We start from the raw sequence: 27985 nt of genomic DNA on the forward strand, positions 1-27985 counted from the left end.
AGCATCTGGCATCCCACTGAAAGCGGATGTTCTTGTGTAGCAGGTGTGTGAATGGGTGACACTTATCAGCCAATTGTGCAATGAATCTTCGGATGGATTGAAGCCGCCCTTGTAATGTCCTTAGTTGACTGATATTCTTTGGAGGTGGCATGTCCATGATTGCTTTTACCTTTGCTGGGTCGACCTCAATACCTTTGCTTGAGACAATGTATCCTAGAAGTTTCCCGGAGGTCACTCCAAAGACACATTTCTTTGGGTTGAGTCGAACATGGTAGTGTTCCAGTCTATCAAAGATCTTATCTAAGATGTGGAGATGTCCTTCTCAGGTGAGTGATTTTTCTAGTAAGTTGTCCACATAATCTTCCATCATAGTATGCATCATGTCATGGAAGATGGTGGTCATTGCTCTTTGATAGGTCACTCCTGCATTCTTTAGACTGAAGGGCATTACATTCCAGTTATATGTGCCCCATGGACATGTGAAGGCTGTCTTATGTTGATCTTCTGGTGCGATCTTTATCTGATTGTATCCTGAAAAGCCATCCATGAGTGAAAGCATGGCGTGTCCTGCTGTCAGATCCACTATGATGTCAATATTGGGAAGGGGGAAGTCATCCTTAGGACAAGCTTTATTCAGATCTCTGAAGTCAGTACAAATGTGGATGCCCCCTTTTGGTTTGCTGATAGGCACAATATTGGAGATCCACTCTACATAATCAATGGGTCGAATGAAACCAACATCTAGGAGTTTCTTGAGCTCTGTTTTGACTAGCATGACAATCTGGGGATGCATCTTACGAAGCTTCTGCTTGATAGGTTTGGCCCCTTCTGCTACAGTAAGGTGATGCATGACTAAATTAGGATCAAGCCCAGGCATGTCTGCATATGACCATGCAAAGTTGATTTGATGCTTCTGGAAGAACTCTATAAATTTAGGCTGTTCCTCTGGAGTGAGGAGAGATGCTAGATGTATAATATGAGGATTTTTAGGAGTCCCCACATTGTATTCTTTGGTTTCCTCAATGAGAATCATTGATCGTTCCTGTTGTGTACTATCAGGGAGAATGTCAAACCCTTCATCCTCAGGCGCCTCAGAGAGGTTTTCACCGTTGGATACGCTCCTTCTTTTTACTTTTGCTGGATCAAACAGTGCCACAGTGTGGTTTTCACTGTAAGATCCATGTTTTATTGTTATATTTTTGCAGCTGAAAGGTTTGGCATCCACCTTGAAGTATGTTACGCTATTAAGTTCAATGGCGAATCCAGCTTTGTGATCCCCGCTTGGTAGGTTATCCCTTAATTCCAAAAAGTCAATGATGGCCTCATCGTTTTGGAAGAAGTCAAGACATGGGGGATTTGGTTGGTTCCATTCGATGAGTTCAGGGTGGATAATGGGCATTACTTCGTCGATTAGGTTAAGTGCATTAGATGTACCAGTGAGGGTTAAGACGTTATGGTGAAGGTTGTTAATGGTACTCTCGCTGTCAGAATTAGGCGTAGGATGAGACGTAGGGTCTGTGGAAGATGTTTCTAGTTCAGGAACCCAAGTGGTCTTTATCTGTGCTTCTCCGTAAATAGGGATGTCTTTGCGTGGTGGTGGCAGTGATGTGTCTTCCTCATCTGAAGTATTAAGCTGTACTGAATCAAATTCCCATACATGTGAGTCGGTCTCTGAATCACTTTCCAGCATCCGGTTACTATACCATACTGGGATGTCCTTTGAGTTAAATACTACAGGTGTGATTGGTTGATGTACCTTTGTAATGATCAGTGCTGCAGGGCAGTTGATGGGGATCAAGGAATCTGGTATAGGGAGTATCGGTAATATTGACTAAGTGGCTTCTACTAGAACTACTGGTGTTATAGATGCTGCTGCGGGTTTTGGTACAATTGCTGTTGCTAATGGTGTTGCTGATGGGATTACTGGTTTGTTTGGTGGGATGAGTGGCATTGGTGATGGCAGTGTTGGGGTTTGGAGCCTCAGTGGGGCAGTTGGGATCGTGCTTGAAGGTGCTTTGATTATGAAAGGTGTCTGCTTTGCAGTAGGTGGACAAAATGGTTTACTGGGTTTTCCTTTGAACTTGAGTTTAGGAAAGATCTCTTTTTCAAAGCCTAGGCCTGTATTACCTTTGGGCTTGAATTCTAGTAGTAGAGGTTCATGTCATCCTTGTTTACAATATCCCAAAGCACTTTGACCATCATACCCCATTCTTTGCATAATGAGGAGACCTTTGCCATACTGGTCCGTAGGAAGTGTAACTTGCGGTATATCAATGGTGATGGGATCTTTATAGATCCATTCCGCCAGGTCCTCATCTTGTGTTTCTTCCTCTTGAATCTTTCCAAGAATGAAAGGTGTCAAAGCACATGCTGGTATGTGTAGTGGTTGCGGGAGTACTTGCTATGGTTTACCATGCGTTCTAGGAGAAGTGGGCATTTGTCCCACACAAAAGAGTTGACTCAAGTTGTATTCCCCAGGATCTTCCTCTGCTATCTTCATTTTAAGCTTTTCTTGCTTGGGTATAGTGGTGTTTGAACGGGCAAGAGAGTCGGGACTTATATATGATGTGGAAGGAATGGCTTCTCTATTATTAGGAACGGTAATCTCTGGTTGATGGCTAATATTATGGCAATATGCAAAGGGATTTGCATCACCCAGGATTGTGATCTCTACACCATTGTGTGGGAACTTGATACATTGATGGTAGGTAGAGGGAATGGCTTGCATGGAATGTATCCAAGGTCTCCCTAATAATAGATTGTATGGCAGAGGAAGGTCCAGAACCTGACAGATGATGTGCTTTACCGTAGGGCCCACTCGAATTGGTAGTACCACAGCTCCTTTGGATGAACGTTCCGCATCGTCATAGGCTTTGATTGTGATCTTCTGACGAGGATCCACTGATTCTACTGCATATCCCAATGCTGTGACCAACTGTAGTGTACAAATATTTAGGCCTGCTCCATTATCGATCAAGACTCGCTTGATCCTATGCTGGTTAATAAATCCTTCGATGTGGAGTGAGGCATTGTGAGGTTGTTGGAAGGAAGAGTTGTCACTTTTGGAAAAAGTGAGACAAGGTGATGACTTGAGACTTTCAACCATGGCTTGAAATTGGTCTGTATTCAGATTTGCAGGGACTGACGCCTCTTGGAGTGCTTGATCCAAGATAGTTTTATGAGAGGGCGATAGGCGCAAAAGCTCTAAAATGGATATAAGCGCAGGGGTTTTGTCTAATTGTTCCACAAGGTTATACTGCTTTGGGATGGAGGTGGTGCCTTGTGGAGCTGCCTTGATGGTAACTTTGTTGTGATGCGTAACAACATTGCAATTTGAGTTGGGATTTTTGAAGGTTATGGTTGCAACTTGTTCACTGGCATCATACAGATGATTTATAGTGTAATTATACGCAGCTTGTGTATAATCTGTGGTATCAGGACCTCGCCTAGAAGTGGAAGGACCCCTTTGATCTTGTGATGGAAGTGGATTTTTGAACATCAGATGATCATTATTGGTTGTTTTTGGGTCATGTCCTTCAATTTCAATTTCTCCTCGATCAATAAGATCTTGAATAAGATCTTTCAATTGGTGACAATTACTTGTCTTATGTCCTCTTCCTTGATGGAATTCACAGTGTTCAGTATCTCTCCACCATGCCAGTTTGACCTGAGGCTCATAGTTTGATATTTTAGGTAGAGTGACCAAATTTTGAGAGATGAGTTGTCGCAACATTGTTTCAATGGGTTCCCCTAAGGGAGTGTATGTGCATTTCTGTTTTTGCTGACGAGGTCTTGGTTCATCGTGAGATGTGATGTGACCTTGATTGTAAGGAACATTTGTGGTATTCTGAGGTGGAGGATTTTGTCCTACAAACCGAACCACAAGTTGTGCATTCTGGATAGTCCGGGCATCCACAACCCCATCATTGACGATATTCTTATTTTTATTCCAGATGTTTGGTTTATCGCTATTAAAGCGCGAGCGAGGACCATCTTTTGGTTCATTAAAGATTTTGATGAGTCCTTTCTTGATGAGTGCCCTTTCACATTTCAAACCCTTGGTGATCATATCATTAAAAGAGTCTGTGTCTTTGACATCCAGGTGAAATTCCATTTCTTCGTTTAAGTTGGAAATGAATATTTCCACTAGTTCTCGTTCAGGCAACTGAAGAGAACGTCTGCTAGACATTTGGCACCATCGTTGTAGGAATACTAAGAATAGTTCACCTGGTTTTTGTTTGGTGTTGCATAGATCAGCCATGGTGATGTCGTGTTCAATGTTATGAGAGTAATGAGCTAGGAACTTCTGGATGAGTTCCTCAAATGTTCTAATGCCACCTGGTAGTCGAGAAAACCATGATGTGGTTGTTCCTCCCAAGCTTTGGGGAAAAAGGCGCATTAGGTAGGTGTCTTCATATGCCACTTCAAGACAAGCGGAATGAAATTCTTAGACATGATCGCGGGGATCCCCCTTTCCTCTATATTTTTTGAATTTGGGTGTTTTGAATCCTCTTGGAAAGGGTGGCATGTAAAGATTCCTATCAAAAGGATAGGGACAAATGTCATGGAGTGAGAATTGGTTAGTCTTGACACCACTATGAAGTTGTTGGGCGAGATTCTCGACTTGTTGCCGCAACATCTCCATTTCATTTGGAGGAGGAGGTGGTGGGTTACCTCGAGGAATGTTATATTTGATGGGATCTCTACCTCTTTCCTCTTCATGGCGACTTTGTCTTTCGGATGCTTGTCTTAATTGGGAAAGATCAAAGTCTGAGGGGAGTTTTGCTCCTTCTCGAGTGAGTCTTGAGAAGTGAGCATCCGCATTGCTCTTGAGTATTTCGTCAAAAATTCTGTTAAAGAGAGGGTTATGCTAAGCCCTTTCTATTGTTGCAGGAGTGGGAGTACTTGGGTTTTCGTCATCTGCATTTCTTCCAAGTGCTTCTTGAAATTCATGGAGATTTTCCTCTTCTTCTTCTTCCCTTTCTATTTCTCGTTTCCTGGACTATGATCGGGTTTGGGCCATTTTGTTTATGAGTCTTTGTTGAAGTTGAGTGAAAAGGATGATGAGTTTTTGATGAAATGATAGATTGATGATTGGTGAAGTGTTTTGCATATGGATCTCTAGCACTTTTTAAGGTAGATGTAACCGAAATTCCTTCTTTGAATTGCTTGCTTTGTTTGATAAGTTTTGATGTGATAAGGTGTAGAGAAATATGAGATGTGTTACAGATTTAGCTACCTAGTAATGAGAGGATTCACTCATGAACTAGTTTTAACCTGTGTAGATGTGTCTCTTAGGATGAGCTTATCCTAGATGTAGAAACAATCTAAAAAGTGATGTGATGTGTTTGATTTCAAGCAATATCTAAAAGAGAACTTGGGACAAGAACCTCTTAATGTTTTGAGAGTTGGGACGGATTGATGATGAAATGATGATGTATGAGTGAGATGATGGATGAAAATGTTTTCAACTTTAATAAAAGCTTTGTGTTACAAATGGGACAAACTCTACTTCTTCCCTTTCAGGTGTTGGTGGTATTTCTTGAGCTGTGTTGTAGGTGATATAGATGTTTGGGAAGAAGTTTGGATTAATCTTTCCTCCTTGATTTTTGTGATAACTTAGAGCTCTATATTGCATAAAAGCTCTGTGGTTCAATGACTTTGAATTAAATTTGGTTGTTTTGCCTTGAATGTATAGATGCATGTGATGTAGAAAGACTCTATGGGAGACAAAGATTTGTCGATTGATATAGAAGAATTTCCTCCTTTTGATCAAAGCCTTTGAGCTTAATGGTTTTCTTTTCAAGTTGATATTCTGATGACACTTCTTCTTTCGCAAGATGTGAAGAATGGTCATAAAGTTTTTGACTCTTTGTTTGCACTTTGTTTTTGATGTTTTTGGTAAGATGTTGGATGAATACTTTGTTTTTGGGATTGATTTTCTGATTTGATCTTTCTTTGACAAGAAAACAAAGCAAGCACACAAACACAAGTATGTTGCCTTCAAAGGCACAAATGAGTATGGGTCTAGATCAACCCAATCCTTAGACTTGTATATGACCCTTCCTTTAGATGTATTTTAAGGTGTATTTCCAAAGCCTGAAGTCGACTCAATTTGCACTAGGTCTTTAAAACGAACACACTTCAAACACTTTTTATCCCTAAGGTCAAATGGCCAGTTGTGATGAATTTAGCCCACATCTTGATATTTCTTTGACTTTGGTACTACATACCTTAGGAATCCCGCCGTGGCAGGTAAGGATGTGATATACTAAGTCTTGCACGAGCATAACAAATAGATGATCCCTATGATGGGGGAGTCACCACTTTTTTCAAAAAGCTATGTTTCTACTCAAGGAAATATGTATGGTGAGTATCTTGGGAGAAAAACCATCTATGCTCTTGCACTAAATTATATCGCAAATATCCTTAATCAATAGAACAGGTGGGCTACTACTTAAACATGTTTAGTCATGTTCGATGTTTTTGGACATAAGTTCATTCTGCAGTGACTCACTTAAGAGCCTTGTAACTGGTGGTGGGGCCCATTTGTCCTTTCGGCCAGTTACACTGTAGGAACAACTATACCCAAGGCTACAGCTTTCGCTCTCACCTGATTTCTATAGCGGCTCGAAGGATTTACTGCACGAGGTCGTTCCCAAGAGTGATGTGTCTCTTGGCAGGCCTCTCTTAAAAGATAAAATTTTGAGTGTTACTAACACTTTTCTCTTGCACCTAGGACCACGAAAGCCAAGGGAGAGGATAGTGTGTGTTAGAGGTAGGACCACTCGACTGACTTTTTGCACAAGCGTGCCAAACACGTAAAACACTTGTTCTTTTTAATCCATCATTTGCAAATGTGATCTGACTATTTGGAGATGTTGCTCCAATAGCCACGGTGTTCTTTTTAACTTTCAAAAGCAATGTGTTTTGTAATCTAGAATTCGAAAATCCTGGTCAACTTAATGAAAAACACGTTTTTGCTTGAAGTAAAATTTGTTTGCAAAAATAAAAAACAAGTGGTTTGTTCTTTTTATTTGCCTAAAATTGAAGTGTGGCTTGTAATTTTTTAAGTTTGATGCAAGGAAAGAAACTTTGTGTGTTGATTTTAAGCACCAAAAGACAATTTATCCTAACTAGAAAGCAATACAATTTTGTGTTTTGTCAAGTTTTTAAGCACCAAAAGACAAGTTTGTGATTTTTAAGGTGTGTTTTTAACCCGCACAAAAAAAACGTGTTAGTAAAATCGATGTTCAAGGGGGCTTCCACAAGCCTAAGAATTTCCATTTTAGTGGTTACAAGGTGATTTGGACGACACTCTGTTGCAATAGTGCTAGTCTGCATTTAGACAGAAGCGCTATTTCACACAGAAGAGCTGAAAGAAGGTGTGAGACAGAGAGGCAAAAGCGCTAGACGTTTTCCAATAGCGCTAGAAGAACTACCAAAGTGCTAAAATAGGTACAAAAGCGCTGAAACTTTTACAATAGCGCTATTTCAAGAACAATAGCGCTAAAAGAAAAAGTGTTGGTAGCGCTAGAACGTGTTCAATAGCGCTAAAGCGCAACCTGTGTGGCACTTTCAACAATCAAACATGTTAGTAAAAAAAAAATGATATGTTTTTGGTGCTTGGATTCACATCAGGTTCACCAAATGATGCCCTCCTAAATGGCACAAGGTTAGCAAATGATAAACAACACCAAAGACACGAAACTGTTAGTGTTAGTCAATAAAAAACTAATCTAAAGGGCATACCAAGAGAGACACTAAAAGCATGCTAATGTATTTAACAAACGAAACAAATATTATGAGGCATCTCCAACTGCCTCCTAGCATGGCCTTGGCTCCTTCTCCCTTGTTCCTCTCCTCTCCAAGTTCCAAAATAGTGTAGCTCTCAACAGCTTTTTGCACTATGGATGCTTATGGAGGATTGAGATTGTAGTATTGAGCTCTAAATGTGAAATAAAAAGCTAATGCTATGCTATTGATGCTAAAATGATATATTTTAACCAAAATGATAAGATATTAGTTGATTATGCTAAAATGCTCTCTAAAAATGACTATAACTTAAATGCATGCAAGTTTTTAGGATCTGGATTATGAAGAAATGGGCTCTATTTATAGGAAAAATGGAGCAATGGATGGTTGAGATTGAGCAATCTCAACAAGGGTCAGAATTGAATGATTTCAAATCCATGTGAGGGCTTTCAACCCAATCCTAGGATGACAAGTGTCAATGTGAGATAGGTTGAGAGGAGAGGGAATAAACATTAAATTCTTTATATGACCTTGGGATTTTAGAGTCAAGGTTGGTTGAATGAATAAAATCTTTATTCAAAGAATAAAGCTTTTATCCAATGGATAAACTCTTGTGCAAATGTGAAATGGATGAATATGGTCAAAACAATAAATGTTTGGAGGGACAAGTTTGAAATAACCATAAATGGTTATGTAAGAGCCATAAATGGTCATGTAAGAGCCATAAATGGTCATGTAAGAGCCATTAGTGGTCTTGGAAGACTTTGGGGGTTAATTTGTTGAACACACAAAGCATTAAATGCTTTTCAAAGACTTTGGAGTCTTTGAGAAGTGACTCCATTTTGTTTAGGAATGTGACAATAATTAGGGGATGGATTAGGTTAATTAGGAAGGGGTTAGAAGAATCTAGAAGGGGATTAGATTTTGCAAGTGGATTTGGTGGGTGAGGAAAATAGGATTTTATTAAAATAAAAATTCATTTATTTCAATAAAAGTGTGCAAGTTGCATTTGTAGGAAAATGCGAGTGGGGTGGGGATAATGATTTAAATAAATGTTTTATTTAATTTATTTAAAAGAGGAAAAGGGGATTTAATTAAATAAATAGATTTTATTTATTTAATTGATTGTGAATTTGATTTAATGAATTAATTAAAATAAATTGAATAATTTATTTAATTAATAGAAGAATGTTTGGGGATGCATTAATTAAATATTAATTTAATTAACTGGTGGCTAGTGGATTTTTAATCAAATAAATAGCGAATATTTATTTAATTAAGCTGGACAGATTTGTGTGACTACACAAAGTTTACCCAAGGTTAAGCCTTAACCAAAGCGTCAAGACCCATGTGGGTTAGTGTGTTGAAGAACCAAAGCATTTATGACTCTGTAAGAGTCTTAAATGGTTGAGATGATGGGTTGGGGGTTGATTTTGGTTTAGGATTGTGCAAATTATTAGAAGAGGGATTAGGATGATTTAGAAGGGCTTAGAAGAATCTAGAAGGGGATTAGTTTGCAAGTGGTTGAGGATAAATAGGCTTTTTAATTAAATGATTTATTTAATTAAAATGGGGAGTGCAACTTGCATTTGTAGGAGAATGCAAGTGGATGGGGATTTTTAAATAAATATTGATTTATTTAAATAGGGATTTGGTTAGGGTTTTTAAATAAATGTTTAAATAATTTAAATAAGAGGAAAGGAGCATGAAATAAATTTATTAATTTATTTAATAATTTGGACTATAGTTAGCAATTAAATAAATTTATGAAATTTATTTAATTAGAATAGAAGAATAGGCTGAGATGAATTAATTAAATGTAAATTTAATTAATAGAGGAATATTCTTGCATTAAATGAATATTAAATATTCATTTAATTGGTGGACAGATTTATGTGTTTACATTTGCCCCTCTTTGAGATGGTGTCGTTTATCACATTGTTTCAAATAAAAATTGATAGGCATGAGAACAATGCCTCAGTGATGTTAGTTAGTGGATGGTATGCCCACTCAAGAGATGGGCTGAAAATTTCAAAAAATCAGGCGATCTCTCAAAAAATAGAAAATTAGGCATGGTAGAATGGAGGATTGTGAATGAGAAAAATTAGGGTAAGCCAATAAGTATCCTTAGGTCATGCAAGAGATATGATGCAAATGCAATATGATAGTGCATTTGATTTATGTTGTGTAATTGATCAATATGGTTTGGATAGTCTAGTGCAATTAGGTGAATGTCCCTAGTTTTAGTCAAAGCATGATAGTTGATGTCAGATGGTCGCTTGAACAGGATAAAGTTGAAGTGAGTCAAATGACCTAATGATACTTAGACAATTGATGTAATTTCTCGATGAAGTCAAGGTATCTGAAGTAAAATACTCATTGAGACTTAGACAATTGATGTAATTGTCTATTGTGATTGTGTTTGATTGGTTGATCAATTGATAGGTGGGTTGTAAATGTAGACACGGTAACTTTATTGGCTTATAAGATGACTTCAATGGCATAGGCTATGTAGCCCCTTTCTGTGAGATGGACTACAATGTGCTTGGCTTAATCAGCTTGGAAAACATGATATAGGGTATGTGATGTAGATGATCTAGATGGGGGGGTAGGGGGGTTAGTTGTAGAGAGAAGGTTTCTTAGGGATAGGCTTCTCATTAGCAATCTCATAGTCAATTCCATTATTTGTGTATGAAATATAAACAGATGAGATAAAATGATGATCCATGGCTTGTTCATAATTCTTTATTTCCTCATTGAGCGTGGTAGTACAGATCTTGGCCGAGGTATTAGAAACCTAGGTTGAGTGCTGCATCTATAAACAAATATTGCAGACAAGAAAAATTCCCCTCCATTTTGGTTCATATACATATGGTTGAGGTATACGCTATAGTTAGTAAGCCATAGTGATCCATAACTTTTGTTTTTGCATAGGATCTAATAGCTTAGTGAACTTCCCACATAGACACCATTAGTATCTGCCCTAGAACTTCATTGAAATAGAAAGAAAAAAGAAAAAAATATCATGAACAATCCTGGCCACTCTAATCACTTGTGGATATCTCAGAGTAGCATAGGAACCTGATATATAAAAAGTGGTAATCTGACCAAGTGCTTATCAGCCTAACAAAATCTTCTTGTCAAAGAGATATGTCATCATCTCTTGTTTTAAGGAAAGATGTATCCTTGTTAAGATGGCTTTCATATATGTTGCTCAAAATTTTTATTGTTTGTTGATCTAATAGTTGGTCATCTTTTAGGTAGCTCAAATGTTGTTTGTGTCTAGCTCGATGTTTATGTACAATAAACAAGTACATTACAATGTTTTTTATTGATTTCAATGTTTTCTAATGTTTTGGGGTGTTTGTTTTGTTTTGAATGTTTTTTTATTATTTCAGGGCATTTTTCGAATGTTTTTGGTATTTTTGAATGTTTTATGAATGTTTTTGGATTATTTCAGGATATTTTCCAAATGAGTAACTCGGCGAATCACCCATATTGAGAATCAACTCCCATCCTTTGGTTGGGCAAGTTGTCTCTGGTTAGGTGTTAGTGTGAAAGCATGATGTGGGACACATGTTGTAATAACCCAAATTACAAATCAATAACAAGCCGTGGTAGATCTAATGTATGAGCGGGTGCATGGATGTGATCACGACAAGTTTGAAAGGAAATGGAGCCACAACCTTTATGAATGTTACCTTTTTACCAGGTTTTCACTACCATACTTATCCAAGGCACCACTGAAGTGGTTTTCACCATTTGGATGAATGATTTTTCTTTAGTATTTTCTTTATTTTTTCATTTCTTTGTACCTTTTTTAGGACTTTTTGTGAGTGTTTTTGGTCTTTATTGAGATTTTTTTGAGCCTGATGCTTTGCACAAATTATGTATGGAAATTTCTAAGATGCATGTTGTTTATTGGGTCTGCCAGTGGTTTCCCTTCTAAAGTTGCTAATCGATATGCCCTAGACCCAAAGATTGTGGTGATGACATATGGACCCAGCCAATTGGATTCAAATTTTCCCCTATGTTCTCGGTTTGGTTGATTGTGATGATTCTCTCTAAGAACAATATCGCCTACCTCAAATATGTGAGATTTGACCCTATGATTGTAGCTTCTACTCATGCACTGATGATATGGTTTTAGGTGATTTTAGGTAGCTTGTCGCTTTTCATCAAGTAGTTCCAAGTCGTGAAGACAAGAAACTTGATATTCTTCATCATTAATCAGATTGTGCAAGGAAACCCGTAGGGATGGTAATTCTACCTCAATGGGAAAGATAGCTTCTGCTCCATAGACAAGTGAGTATGGGGTTGTGCCTATAGGGGTTCAAATGCTAGTTCGATATGCCCATAGTGCAAGATTCAAATGAATGTGCCAATCATGACTAACATCATTGACTATTTTCTTTAAGATTTTCAGTATGTTCTTATTTGAGGCTTCTACTTGACCATTTCCTTATGGGTAATATATGGTGAAGAAGAAGTGTTGGATATGAAACTTCTCACAGAGTTCCTAGACATCTTGATTTTTGAAGGGAAACTCATTATCTGTGATGATGGACATGGGTACACCATACCGACAAATGATGTAATTGAGGATGAATGAGACAATTTGCTTGCTGGTGACTTGGGTGAGTGGAACGAATTTGATCCACTTTGTGAAATATTATGTGGTGATAATGATGAAGTTATGACCATTGGATGAAGATGAATGAATTTTATCCACCAGGTCAAGTCCCCACTTACAAAAGGGCCATGGTGTTGTGATGGGTTGTAGTTCTTGCAATGGTGCATGTATCGAATCTCCATGTACTTGGTACTTATTGCATTTTATGAAAAAGTAATAAGAATATTTTTCCATGGAGGGCCAATAGTATCCTGTCTTCATGATCTTTTTAGCTAATGAAGGGCCACTTGAAAGAGCCCCATAGATACCGTTATATACTTTTTCTAAAGTTGTGGTCACCGTACCTTTCTCTAAACATTGGAGTAGAGTGCCATTGTGACTTCATCGGTATAGGGTTTCAACAATGATAGTGTAGTGGGCCGTTTGGTGTATGAAGGTTTTCAATTGGTGTGGTGGAAGGGTTTGGTCATGTAGGTAGGCATAAAACTCACCATACCATAGGGAATTGGGACCGATGAATTGACATACCATCTCAGATTCCAGGATATCATAACTGGGGATCCAAATCTATTCAACTAAGAACTTATATAACATGTTGAGTTTCATGGAAGATCGAGGAGAGAGGCTATGGTAGTCATTACATCTGCAACTATGTTCTACTCTTGGGGAATCTGATCAAAAGCTATAGTTATAAATAATTCTTTGAATTTATCTACCATTTTTTTGTAAGGAATGAGCTTATCATCCTTAGCTTGGTATTCATCATTGATCTATCGAATTACTAGTTGTGAATCACCATAGACCTATAGCTCCTTTAAGTTCCATTGTATGACCATTCTTAGTCCTATGATTAAGGCTTCATACTCTAGTATGTTGTTTGTATAAGGAAATGTTAGCCTATATGACTTTGGGATGTTGTCACCTTGAGGGGTGATGAAGAGAATGCCTGCTACTAAACCATGCCTAGTGTAGGACCCATCAAAATAGAGCTTCCATTATTGTGTTGGTATAACCATGAATATTTCCTCATCTAGAAAATTTGAGATAAGAGGATGGTCTCCTATGAGTGGCACTTCGGCCAACTGATCTGCAATTATCTACCCTTTGATTGCTTTTCAATCTACATTATTAAATTTGCAGAGGAGCATAACCCACTTTGCCAAATGGCTTGTTAGTGTTTATTTACTATTGAGTATGTACTTGACTGGATCTATCTTGGCAATAAATTGTATCTTGTCTATCAGCATGTAGTGCCTTAGTTTGGTTGCTGCTAAAATCACGGCAAGGCAGGCTCATTCAAAGGTGTATAATTGAGTTCATACCCTACTAGTGTCCTAGAGATGTAGTATACTGCACATTCTTTTCCTTCTACATTATGTTGTACTAATAATACTCCTAAGGTCGTAGTTGTAGCTAATATATATATATATATATACATATAATAACAAGGGCTTATTTGGAGATGGTGGTGTTAGTAATGGTGGTGTCATTAGGTAGTCTTTAAGTTGTTGGAATGCTTTCTGGCAATTCTCTTCCCATTTGAAACAAACATTCTTATGGAGCAGATGTGTGAAGGGATGCCATTTATTAGCCAATTATGCCACGAAGTGACAGATTGACTATAGCCCCCAGATTTTCATAGAAGAGACAAAAGAATTCAATCTAGTCAGGGTGGATTATTGGCATTACCTCATCAATAAAGTTGAGTTCATAGGATGCATCGATAACGGTTATGATGAAGATATTAAGGTCATCGTCCATACTCTCTTCATCATAATTAGGCTCAGGAGGTGACCTATCTACCCTTGAAGTATCTTTAGTATCTGAATCTCAAAAGGTTTTGATTCATGCCTCTTCTTCAACTCCTTTGTCATCAAGAGTATCAAAAGAATCCTCTTTAGATTCATGTGAAGCCAAAGAACCCTATTCGTATTCATGTGAATCTGTCTCAAAATCTCTTGGTAGAACTCTATCACTGTATATTATAGAGATGCCGCCAGGTGTGAAATTTTTGGTGACAACTTCTATAGGTGTTGTATCTGACGGGGTTGTTGATTTTTTTTGTGTATCTAAAGTGGACAAGAGTTTTATCCTTGGAGTGTAACAAGTTTTTGTGCAACATAAATCTTTTGTTTATTTGTTGTATGTGTGGACTTCAACTGAGAAGTGCTTTCATGACTTGGATTTTGAGATTTTATAGGTTGATCTGCAATGGACATTATCTTTCTTCTAGAAGGGATGAATTTGGAAGTTGTCTACTTTAGTTTTTGTGCAACATAAATCTTTTGTTTATTTGTTGTATGTGTGGACTTCAACTGAGAAGTGCTTTCATGACTTGGATTTTTTGATTTTATAGGTTGATCTGCAATGGACATTATCTTGCTTCTAGAAGGGATGAATTTGGAAGTTGTCTACTTTAGTTTTCTTGTAGTCTTGATCCAAACCATCAAGTGAATAAGGATCTAAATACTAAGTGAATAGCAAGGGTGCAATGCAATTTAACCTCTTTTGTAAGTAGAAAAGTTGTCTTGTTGACTATGCAGAAAACGAAGACAAAATAGGTGAAATAAGGAGGTACCAATTTGGGATTGCATTGTACCTTTGGATATCAGGTATTTAGACTGATACATATATGCCTTGCAAATTTGGAGAAAAATTGACAGGACAAAGTTGAAGTTGCACTTGGTCCTCCAAAAAATCCACAAATCGAAAAGGGTTTTTTCGTCTCTACAAATGAAGCCTAAATATGCAATTACAGCTATGCACCTGCAACCTACACACACAAAATAAGGGAAGAAGGATTGTGGATAGGGGTTTTCCTTAGTCAAACCTCAATTGAGGAATCAACCTTGAAAGAAAGTAATTGCAAATGCTTAAATGTAAATGATGGAAATGTATACCTTGTAGATATACAATTTGTTGATGATGGTTGCTTTGCTTCTTGAATGTAATCACAAGTGTTACATGAAATGGTATGTAACATGACAAAATCCTAACACACACATGCTTGCAAATGAATGTTATAATATTTCTCCAATGGATGAATAAAGAAGACTTGATGAATGCTTGATTGCTTGAATACTTGAACACTTGATGACAATAATGAAGACCTCTTGCTTGTTAACCTCTATCATCCTTCTTACCTGAATGAGAGGATTAAGCCCCCTTTTATACTTGCCTTGGAGGGTTAATTATCCTCTAATCAAAGGATGACATAGGGGGAATTTAATTCTTGAGAGAAAATTTAGGTCCAAGGGTCAGATGGACCCATTTTGGGGCCACAAAAGGAAGGGGGACAGGGACGCCACACCCCTATTCTAAGGGGACAAGGGCGTCACACCCATTCCTTGCCCTATTTGGGGGTTTGGATAGGGTCTTGAGGTGATACCAAGGTTAAAACAAAGGCAAATTTGAACAAATAGGGAAGAAAGGGATCCCAATTGGGTAGGGACATGTCATCGCTAGAGTGATGGCCTAAAATGCGGTCAAAATTACAAGGGTTGCAATTTTATGATGCTACATTTAGCCTACACTTTAGCGAAAGTATGGATTATGCCAAAGTAGAAGAAAAAGAGATGAAGATAAGAGATGTGGAGCAATACCACAAGGAGTATAAGACATCACTAATCTCGTGGAACAAAGCCCCCAATCTTAGGATCTTAACTCACTCAAACATACGCAAGAGCACACAAAACAAAAAGAACAAGACAAACAAAATAGGATAAAGCACAACAGCCACACAACAAAAGCCAAAACACAAGACCACAAATCAACTAGCCGAAGAGACCTCGATACTCAAATGTCTCAAACAATTAATTGAAACATAAAGAAAATGCCATCACATATAAACAACAATAATCACATAAAATAGAAAAGCTGACATTATCCATGAACCATCAATAGTAAAACTATGAGTTCATGAGAGGAAGAAAAGAGAGAACATGAATACACAGTTTCTTGATCCATGAGAAGAAAGGTGAACAAAAGGAACCATGGACATCTCGCCCTTGGAACTAGGTGATCCATGGAGAGAAAAAGGACATGGAAAACTAGCCCCTAGATTCTGTCTAGGTGATCCATGTAAGGGAGAAGAGTGAGAACACTGTTAGTTCAATTCAACCTCATGTGCGTGTTTGCAAGTTGGGTTTGAAGCACCTCATAGGAGTCTATGTTGGGTATGTGCACAAAGATGGTAGTCAAAAAAATGGACACCACCTAAAAAAAACATGAAAAAACAAGCAGCGCGTACGTGGTATTAAAATTTGAAATCACTGCATACATGCGTAGGTCCATTGTTCCTGAGCCTAAAGAAAGATACTGCATACATGGTTTTTTTAGGAAAGTGAGCGTGTACACATTGTTTTTAGGAAAGTGAGCGCGTATGCGGTTTTAATGTTAGACAGTTCAAATAACTAGAAGACAACTGAGAGGGAGGGGGTGAATCACTTGTCACCAGATTATCGAAACCTTAAATAATTAAAACTTTAATAACATAACACATAAGATCAATACCCGAATACATAAACCAATTACTAAAATAGCAAATATACCATTTAAGCACAAGCAACAATTAGAGAATAGATACCATCCACATGACACCAAGATTTGTACGTGGAAAACCTGGTAAAGGGAATAACCACGGTGGGAAGCCTACCCACAGTCAGATAATACTTTTGTATTAAGTATGTGATTATGAACTGAGGGGCTTGCACTTGTAGGAAGGCCAACATCCTAGATCACACTGCTCATTATAAAAGGAGTCTCACTCACTACATAAGAATCAAGACTACGATCCGGAAGAAAGAATGAACTCCAATGATAGCATCTCTAATGCTTGAATACAATTATGGTTAAGCGCAATACCAGAGGACTTAATCCTCTTGCATAAACCCAACTCGATCACCTATGATCAACCAAATACTCTGCATGAATGATTATTACATTATTTGCTTGCATACCTTATTTTCAGATGATTAATGAAGATATCTTACATCATATATATAAAAACCCTCGACCATAAATAATAAGGTTGACCACCAAACAATAAATCCTATTACATAATTATCAAACATATCGGCCTGAAACTAAACAAATAATATCCAACCCATAAGTCATCCCAGAAATATATCGAGAAGACCAAACAACATGTTACATGAAGTCAGTCCATAACCTAGATAGAACTAGACCCAATCTAGGTCCACACATGCTAAAGAAATGATCTCAATCAACCAAGTTTTGAATATGATCACCATCAACATCCTGAATTTCTACTAGAAGTTGCACCAACACAACTTATGCATAGTATCAAAATATCTTCAACAAAGCTCTACCGATGAAACGCTCACCGGATCAACAAACCAATCTTACCAGCATATAAGATAGCATCTGATTACCAAATCAAAACCAACTGACTGAACATGAATCTGAGTTGCATGAGTAGCAGATCTAAGACAATTCCATAAGTCAAAATATATCGGAGTATACTAGATCATCATGATCTTACCAACCAAAAACCAATCAACCTATCATGATTAGAAAGATATTGATAAAGCAACCAAAGTAGCTAGTGTTGACATCAATGACAAAAAATCAATGCAACACATAATCAATTCCTCCAAATGACCAACAATCTCCCCCTTTGGCATTGATGGCAACACTAGATGTGAAAAACATCCAAGTGCCAAGAAATGCCAAACAAATCTCCCATACAAGAATATAGCAATGAAGTTTTGATCCATACTCTTCATGTAGATGATATCAAAGTTAAGTTCTGCAAATTTATCCCCCTAATGTATAGATCTCCTTGAGTTTTTCACATGAATATCTCTCCCCCTTTGACATCAATGCCAAAGATCTGACGTAAATATCAAAGCAAAATCATAAATCACTAAATCACAAGACTAACTACTCCCCCTGAGTAGTAGCATTACCACATCAATCTAGAATGAATAATAGCTCTGATAATGCATACTGGACTGATACAAGATAGCATCAATCACTCCTCTATCGAAGGGGTAGAAAACCCTAATCTGTCCTTGAGGTACTCAAATGATTCTTTAGGAAAAGGTTTAGTGATGATGTCTCCAATCTTCTCTTTAGTGTTCATATAAACCAATTTAACTTCATTTTCTTCCACCTTCTCCTTCAAAAGGTTATACTTGATAGATATGTGCTTTGTCTTAGAGTGAAATACTAGATTATTTGATATGTCTATAGTAGCAGAGTTATCACAGTGAATAACTACCGATCCATTGCAATGCACTTTTATGTCTTTGAACATTTGCTTCATCCATAGAACTTACGTATAGTTAGTAGCAACAACAACATACTCGACTTCATCAATAGATAAAGAAGCACATGATTGTTTCTTGTTGATCCATGAAATAAGTTTCTTTCCAAGAAAGAAAGCTCCACCAAAAGTACTTTTCCAGTCATCAACATCACCTGCCCAATCTGCATCTGTATATGCACATAAATTAAAGGCATCATCTTTAGGGTACCACAAACCATATACAGATGTTCCTTGTAAGTATCTAAAAATCCTTTTCATCGCACTCTCATGATTTTCTCTAGGATCACTTTGATATATTGATGCAATGCAAACTGCATTCATTATATCCGGTCTAGTCTGAGTCAAATATAGCAGACCTCCAAACATAGACTTGTATCTTGTAGGATTTACCGATGCAGATTCATCTTTCCTTGTCAATTTCTCACTTGTAACCATAGGAGTACTAACCAGTTGAGAAATTTCCATACCAAATTTCTTCAACATCTCCCTAGCATACTTAGTTTGACAAATGAAAATAACTTTATCAGTCTGAGTAATCTCCAAACCTAAGAAAAATTTCATTTTCCCAATCATAGACATCTCAAATTCATTCTCCATATTGTTAGAAAATTCCATGCACAACTTATCTTCACCTCCAAAATGATGTCATCAACAAAGACCTCAATAATCAGTATATCATCATCAATGACTTTATAATATAGATTACTGTCAGCAATACCTTTAGTGAAACCAAACTTTAAAAGATATTTGTCCAACCTTGCATACCAAGCTCTAGGTGCCTGTTTCAATGCATATAAGACTTTCTTTAACCTGTAAACCATGTTTTTATCATCTGAAAGTGAAAAATCATCAAGTTGCTCAATATAAACTTCCTCATCAAGATCCCCATTCAAAAAAGAACACTTAACATCCATTTGATAAACCTTAAATAGTTTTTATGTGTAGCATAGGCAAGAAATAATCTTACAGCTTCAATCCTAGCTATAGGTGCAAAAGTTTCACCATAATCAATTCCTTCCTTCTGATAATATCCTTTACAAACCAATCTAGCTTTATTCCTCACAACTTGTCCATCTTCATTTAGTTTATTCTTGAAAACCCATTTAGTTCCAATAACATTCTTATTTTTAGGCTGGGGAACTAAAATCCACATGTTATTCTTTTCTATCTGATCTAATTCTTCTTCTATAGCTTTCATCCAACATTCATCTTTACATGCTTCAATTACTGATATCGGTTCAACTTGAGAAATTAAACATGGCTCATTAGCTACCAATATTCTTCTTGTCATCACTCCATTGTTCTTATCCCTAATGATTTGATCTTTTGAATGATTCAACCTTACATGTGTGGGAGTCTTCTGACTCTCTGTTCCTCTTCCATGTTCTTCCATTACTATTGAATTTTCTGATACTGTCAGAGTATGTTGGCATATGGACACTCCAATGAGACATTGTGTGTGATTGAAGGTTTTGTCATTGATGGCAACCTTGCAATCCCATGGCACCGGCAAGACATTATACCGACAAAGCATCATACAGGCAACCTTGCAATCCCATGGCACCAGTAAGACATTATACCAGCAAAGCATCATACAGGAAACCTTGCAATCCCATGGCACCGGCATGACATTATACCGGCAAAGTATACAACAAGCAAGATAGTGCACCGGCATCAGAAGATCAATCTACACCGGCACCGACACAGAAGATGTTCATCAACACAGAAGAAAATATGTATACTAGCACTGAGGCCGACAGTCTTTTTGATATGTAATATTTTGTTTATTATTGTAAGCCGACATGGCAAATTGTAAAATGACTCTTGTATATAAAAGAGATCATTGTAGGCTTTTGTAGAATATGGTTAGAATGCAATAAATAAATTATAAGGCAGACCTAATGTGCGAACTATAGGTCAAGGGTATATGTAAAGAATAGAGCAAGAACCGGTACTGAATCTGGCATTGAAGATGCTATTGTAAAACAGTATAGAATATTGGATTTGTGTAAATCCTCATTGTAAGTCAATGTGACTTCTTATTGAGCAGTGAGCTCTAGGCAGTTGGCCTTCCTGCATGTGCAGGCCCCTATTCTAAGTAATATTCTCTTATTGGCCAGTAAGTGAATATTGTGGGTCACAAATCCCACTAAGGTTTTTCCCACACTGGGTTTCCTCGTTAAACATCTTGTGTTATGGTGTTCTTTTCATGTGGATGGTTTTGATTATGTTATTTGCATTATTTCTTGCTTACCGGTATACTGTTACTTTATATTCTGCATATTCAGTTTCAAGAAAATTACACTACCGGTCAGATACTGATTCACCCCCCCCCTCTCAGTATCTGTGGGAACCCTAACAATTGGTATCAGAGCATGGTCCTCTATTTTCAGAAGCCTAATAGCTTGAGGAAGATCTTGACACCGGTAAAGATGGAAAATCTGATGAAGCAACTTGAAGGAGCTCTCACTGACTATGATGCAGAGAAGTTGAAAAATATCAAATTAGAAGATGATTTAAAAGTAGCTTAGGACATTATTCAAGCACTTCAAGAAAATCTTATTGTTACAAGAAACAAGAGAAGAGAACTTTGTGAAAAATTGCAAAATGAAAATGATGAAAGGGAATCACTAAATGATATGATAGGAAAATTGAAACAAGAGATCATGACAACAAAAAATGAAATGCAGGATATGACTATGAGATTCTGCAAAGAGATTGAGGACAGAAAGAAGAATGAAGAAGAATTGACTAGAAGACTAAATGATGCAGCAAATGAGAACACAAGACTTAGTTATGAAAATGATATGTTGAAGATAGATCTGATGCATACTCAAAATGACTCGAATGAACTAATGAGACAAAAAGAGATCTTGGAAAGGGAATTCGAAACTGCAAATCAACACCAAGAAAAATTCAAGAAAAGCTCAGAAGAACTTGGTACCTTATTGAAGAATCAAAAACCCAAAGGTGACACTTCTGGAGTTGGATTTGAAGTTGGAGAAAGCTCTGGTACTGCAAATACCCAGGATAAAAGAAAATCGGTAAGACCCTCTAATACTTACAAATTCAATGGAAAATGCTTTAACTGTAATAAATATGGTCATAGGGAAAATGAATGTAGATCTAGGAATTATAAGAATGTCAATCTTCCCACCGGTCAATGCACCAAATGCAACAAGATTGGTCATAACTTTGAAAATTGTAGAATGAATGTAAGATGTTATGTTTGTGGAAGATTTGGTCATTTATCAAATAAATGCATAACACAAACCAACATAGGTTATGGGAAAGCTATTCAGAAAAATAATGTAACTTGTTATGCATGTAACAAGATTGGTCATATTGCTAAATTTTGTAGAAGTAAAGGTACACCAGTAGATAACAAAAATACTAGCTTGAAAGGTAAAGAAAAGGTTGAAGAGGTTAAGCAAGAATTTTCAAAGCAATGGATTAGAAAAGGCGATCTAATTATTGGGGTTACTCCTCCACCAGTAGAATCAACAAATGCTTCACCGATAGAACAATATGATGCTCCACCGGCAGGACAGAGTAATGCTCCACCGACAGGATGTTCTTCATCAAAGTGAAGAAAATTATCTTGAGGGTTTGGCAATTTAATGACACATGTGCTATTATTCCCTTGGTTAGAGAAAAGAAGTTAAAAATCCTTCATTACCGGCAAATAAAGTTGAGTTAATATATTACCGACAAACAATTAATGTGGTAGGTGACAGAAAAGACTTTATAAAATAAGGTTTTTGGCTCCATTTCATTTCACTGTGAATTCAAACTTTCAGAGAGCGCGAAGATTTTTGAGCTAAGGCATTTCGAACAAAGAGGCAAAGCACTTCAGCAACCAATCCATCCAAAGGCAGAAAAAGGTATTTATCATCATGGCATCCTCCTCTGCACCTGAATTCATAGCAAACCCTACAGTAGTTGAGGTTATAAAATGACCTAGGCCCGTGTTTCAGCTAGTTCCCGAGGTAGCTAAGAAAGATGACAACACTGGTGCATTTTATCAAATTCCAAAGGGTGTTGTTTATGGAGAAGACCCTAGAATGTATATTCATTGCAACATAGAGGAATTAGGTGATGAAGAAATCAAAGACGTATAAATCTATCATATGTGACAATGCCGAAAATGTGAAGCCCAAACATAAAATTGTTGAAACCCTAGGATTCGTTGAAATCCTCTGCATTCCTGAATTTCCCGCAGAAGTGGTTAGGATAGTTCTTAGCAGGGTACATGGTTCATTATTTTGGCTTGATTCAGTTCACAAGATTACCAAGGAAGCTATGAAAGTAGTAACAGGGTTACCTTCCACCGGTACCAGACCTGACAAAACCAAGAAGGTCTCCAATGACCTAGTAACAAACTTAACTAGTGCAACATCCGACAAGAGATCATTGAGGGTTAATGATGTGACCGATAAAAGTGTTAGATTTGTTAGCATGATTCTAGGCTACAAAGCAACTCATGCAAATAGGCTTAACTATGTTTCTAGTTTATGCATAAAGAGTGCTTATGACATGGTTAAGGACAATGTGAAAATTGATATCTGTGAATGGTTAAAAGATGAGTTAATTGACAATTTGGCAAAAATCAAGAAGGATAAGAAAGGAACCTTTAAATTTGGAAATTTACTTGTATGCTTAATGCTACATATAACCAAACAGGCTCCCGGTATAGGCAACAAGGATTTTGGATTTGACCTACTAGTAGGAAAACAATTGTCTGACTTATTCAACGGCATGGGTGAAAACAAAGAAAAGAATATCCATGAGTACTTTCAAGCACTTAAGGTCAGAGTGAATAAGAGGATCATACTATCACAGGAAATTGTCAACAAATATAAGGATGAGATCTGGATGGAAGCAGTCATCCCAAGAATAATCTGGGTTACAGAGATGGGGTATGAAACAAATGACCACATAGTGGAAACTTATGCCAAAGCACTTTTGGAAGCCCCCCCTGAACCAAAGGAAGAAATATTTGGTAGTGTTGAGCACATTGAAAGTCAAATACAATCTAAAAAGAGAGTAAAGAAAGTTGAGGCATCTGTGAGGAAAGGATCCAAGCAAGCAAAAGCCTTAAAAGATGATGTATTAAAGAAAACCAGCATAACAGAAGAAGAGTTGGCAGCCCAATAGCCTGAAACTCATCTATCACCGGTAGATACCTCCTCAGAAGGAGACATGCTGGCAACTTTCAAAAGAGTTCTCAGGAAAAGAGACCCCTCATCGGTATCCACTCCTTCACCTAGAAGGACAAGACAGAAGCAACAAGCTGTAAGGGCTCCGGTCAAGAAAGCTCCACCTAAGAAAAAGCTGACCCCCAAGAAGAAGAAGAAGACAAACACTGACCTGGCCCCTTTTGACATTGTAGCATCGAAGATTAGGAATCATCAAAATAAGTAGATCAATCAAAACACAAGACATTATAACTCAATCAAAAGAACTCTCATTGAAATGAACCTAATTCTAAGCACATTCAATAGAGGTATGAAAACAAAGCATTCAAGAGTAAAATTATGCAAACCAGATGTAGAGTTGAATACTTCTTCCATGCGGCTCCATTGTTGTTCTTTCCTCTTCAATAGGTTTGTGGATCTCACCTACAAGTGCACACACAATTGAAAGCAAAAAGCTCAAGAGTACTAGAAACGAAAGTTCGGTAGTTTTAATAGAAATTCGGATTAGGTTTGATTGAAAATCATCCAATTTATAGAAGAATTGGATAAATGAGCAAATTAGCATGAAAGAGATTTGAATAGAAATTCAAATCAATAATAGCATATCTATGACAAATTGCTATGCAAGGCTTATGACAATTCATGACAAATTTCTATGTCAAGAATTTATGACATTTTATGACATTTTATGACAAATTCTATGACACATTTCTATGTCAAGACAAAACTCTATGACAAATTGCTATGTCAAGAGTATGACGCATGAAGCACACAAATAGGGAGAACTAGAGACAAGATAATTAGGTGGAATTTGAATTAGAAAATTAGAAAATAGGAATTAGGAAATTAATGAAATTAATGAAAATTCAAAAAATTAGAAATGAGGAAAATAGGAACTTAGTGAATTAATTAATAATTTCTCATTTATCAATTAATTCACAAAGAGGGAATGAAAATTAGGAAAATTAGATAAATTAATTAATAATTTTTCATTTATTAATTAATTTATAATAAGAGGAATAATTGATGAAAGATTAGGAAATTAATTAATAATTTTTCATTTATTAATTAATTCATAAAGTGAGGAATAATTAATTAGCCAAGACCTAGGATAAATAAATAAATTATTCAATCCTAGAGGAAGAAATGACACACAAGGTTAAATGATTAAATCACAAAACCCTGAATTAGGTCTTGAAAGATGATTGACTCAATTTGATTTTTGGATTGATAAATGACCAATGTGATAAATGACTTGATTAAATGCGCCAATCGACGAGGAACAATGACAAATTGATCCAAATTGACATAATTGAGATAGACAACGATCGATGACAAAATGATCGCAAAATGACAAAATCGACAAGAGGACAAGGATCGACAACAAAATAGATTGCAAGACGACAAGATTAAAAATGACCACGATCGATGACAAATCGATCGCAAAATGACAAGATCGAACAATGACCACGACTGATGACAAATCGATCGCATGATGACAAGATTGAAAAGAGGACAAAACCCTAATTAGGATTGACAATGTCCAAAATGATGACAAATTAGCACGCACATTGATGCAACAAGATAAAATTGATCAAAATCATGACTGGATAATGTTGTTGACAAGACCAAATTCGAGGACGAGATGATTGAAGAATATAGAAGAATGACTCGATGTTTGCAAAATGATAAAAATCAAGTGCGTGACATAGGAGAAATGTTAATGCGACGCAAAAACCTAAAATGAGGCAATGCGCAATTGTTAAAGTATGACTTCGCAAGCGTTTGACCATTTTTGGGTGTCTACATTTTGCCCCTCTTTGAGACAATGCGATTTTAAGCATTGTTTCAAAGAACAATAATGAAAATGCCCCAGACAATAATAATGACATATGCATGCCCCCTCGAGGAATTGGCCGGAAACATGCGGAAAAGAGGCCAATTGATCGATAAAAATGATAGGATTGAACGGACTGACAATCGGATATCGGACACATGAAGGACAAGCAATTTAAGGTGCACAAGACCGCGACCAACATAAGATGGAGAGGATGCACGTCCATCTATGCAATGACAAAGAGCTATAATTGAGACCAAGAGGGTGAAAATGACTCATTTGCACTAGCTAAAGAGGAGGATTTGTTGCTCTGGACAAGGACACTTGCAGATAGATGGCGAACATTCCAATGGCGGATCACCTTGGAGAACGTGTATGCACATTCAGACGATCGGAGGACGCAGGAGCAGCGGTATGTATCTCGAAAACCCATGTTTTGAATTTCATGAATTTTGACGGCTTACGGGACATTGCAGGGATGAGGAGGACAGAGGGAGCACCCAGTGACAGAGGCACGTACTCCTTATGACAGATAGTGGACATTATGTAGTTTGACATTTTGTAGTCAGCCTGTGGGTCATACTTAGGACAGACAGTCCGATTTTGTACTCCGACATGATTGTGATATGTGATATGATATGCATCGATATGATGGGATGCAATGTGTTATGATTTGTAGTTATTTGCATGTATGGATGACTTATGCACTTTGTATGAACATATATGGATGTATTTTTATGTATTTATGAAATGAAATGGATAAAATGCTTGATGTAATGCTTGATGCAAATGCAAATGTACTAACCAAATGGATGTAGGATGCAGCATATGTGTTTGGATATCAGAGCACCAGATCGAACTGACTATCCGACCGAATGGAAGAAGTGTTAGTAAGAAGAAATGAGACAGAGGAAAATTAGAGATGAAGAAAAAATTTGCTTTCAGTAATGCACTTTGTAGGTGAGAACCTTTTATTTTTATTTAGCAAAATGGATGCGTAGCATCATGGCATTGAAGGCCAGAGCTGAAATGCAACCCTTTTTGCAAAAGACAAACACATCACAGACAAATGACAATCACAATCAAAAAGAAAAGGGATCATGAGCCATCCCGGTCACTCTAAATCACTTAGTGACATTATCGAGCAACATAGGAACATGATCGAAGCCAAAAATAAATCAGTTAAAAAGATAAGATGCACAAATTCCAAGCAAATCAAACAAACGTCTTGATCTTCATTGTCAAAAGTTGAAAGTGCTGATAGGACGATCATGCTATCTGGTTTCAAGAAATGCGGTACCCCATCTAAGACAGGACACAGTCTGGTTTCGAGTATACCACACCCTGTATAAGACCCATGATAATAGGAACAAGGACAAATGATTTGGATACTGATATTCGATTGATAAGACAATTTGGATCAATTTGAATATTTGATTTGATTGAAAAGATTCATCTATTTATGCATGATTTCATTAAAGCACGATGTTGGATTGCGAGTCGTTGGAGGAATGCTCAGTGATCTGTCGATGCATAAAGGGAATACTTTATTGCAAAATGCTTGTTTTTGGATTTTGAGTTTTACAATTTTTTTGTGTTCATTTTTTTCAGGACTTTATTTGATTTTTTTTGGATTATTTTAGAACATTTTTTTATTTTTTTTGGATTATTTCAGGACATTTTTTGAATTTTTTTGGATTATTTCAGGACATTTTTTGAATTTTTTTGGATTATTTCAGGACATTTTTTGATTTTTTTGGATTATTTCAGGACATTTTGAAATTTTTATGATCTTTTTTCAGGACTTTTTTCAATTTTTATGACTTTCTTTAGGACTTTTTTCAATTTTTATGGATTTTTTTCAGGACATTTTTCAATTTTTATGGATTTTTTGCAAATTTTGCCTCCAGTGTCTAGCAAAGCAAGGAATATGACAGGTGAATAAATAGGCTTGCTGTAATGATGGTGGATAGAGGGAAGACAAAGGCCTTTTATTATGGAGACAATGCAGATGCAATTCCCAAGAGCTATTGCGTGATGGGACAAGAAACTGGATATGACAATGTAAAGCAGGAACATGGCCTGAGGGACATGTCAAGAGGTGTTTTGAAACCATGTTTAAATTTTGCGTCCTTATGTTAGATCAAGATCAAGGGACAGAAAAAGAATGTATGGATAGTGATAAGATATGGATAGGATAAGCAAGACCAAGAATGGATAAGGGACATGGACTGAAGGTCGGGATAGAATACGGGATAATGGCAGAAAGT

This window comes from Cryptomeria japonica, chromosome 5 (assembly GCF_030272615.1).
Source record: "Cryptomeria japonica chromosome 5, Sugi_1.0, whole genome shotgun sequence".
Classification (NCBI taxonomy): domain Eukaryota; kingdom Viridiplantae; phylum Streptophyta; class Pinopsida; order Cupressales; family Cupressaceae; genus Cryptomeria; species Cryptomeria japonica.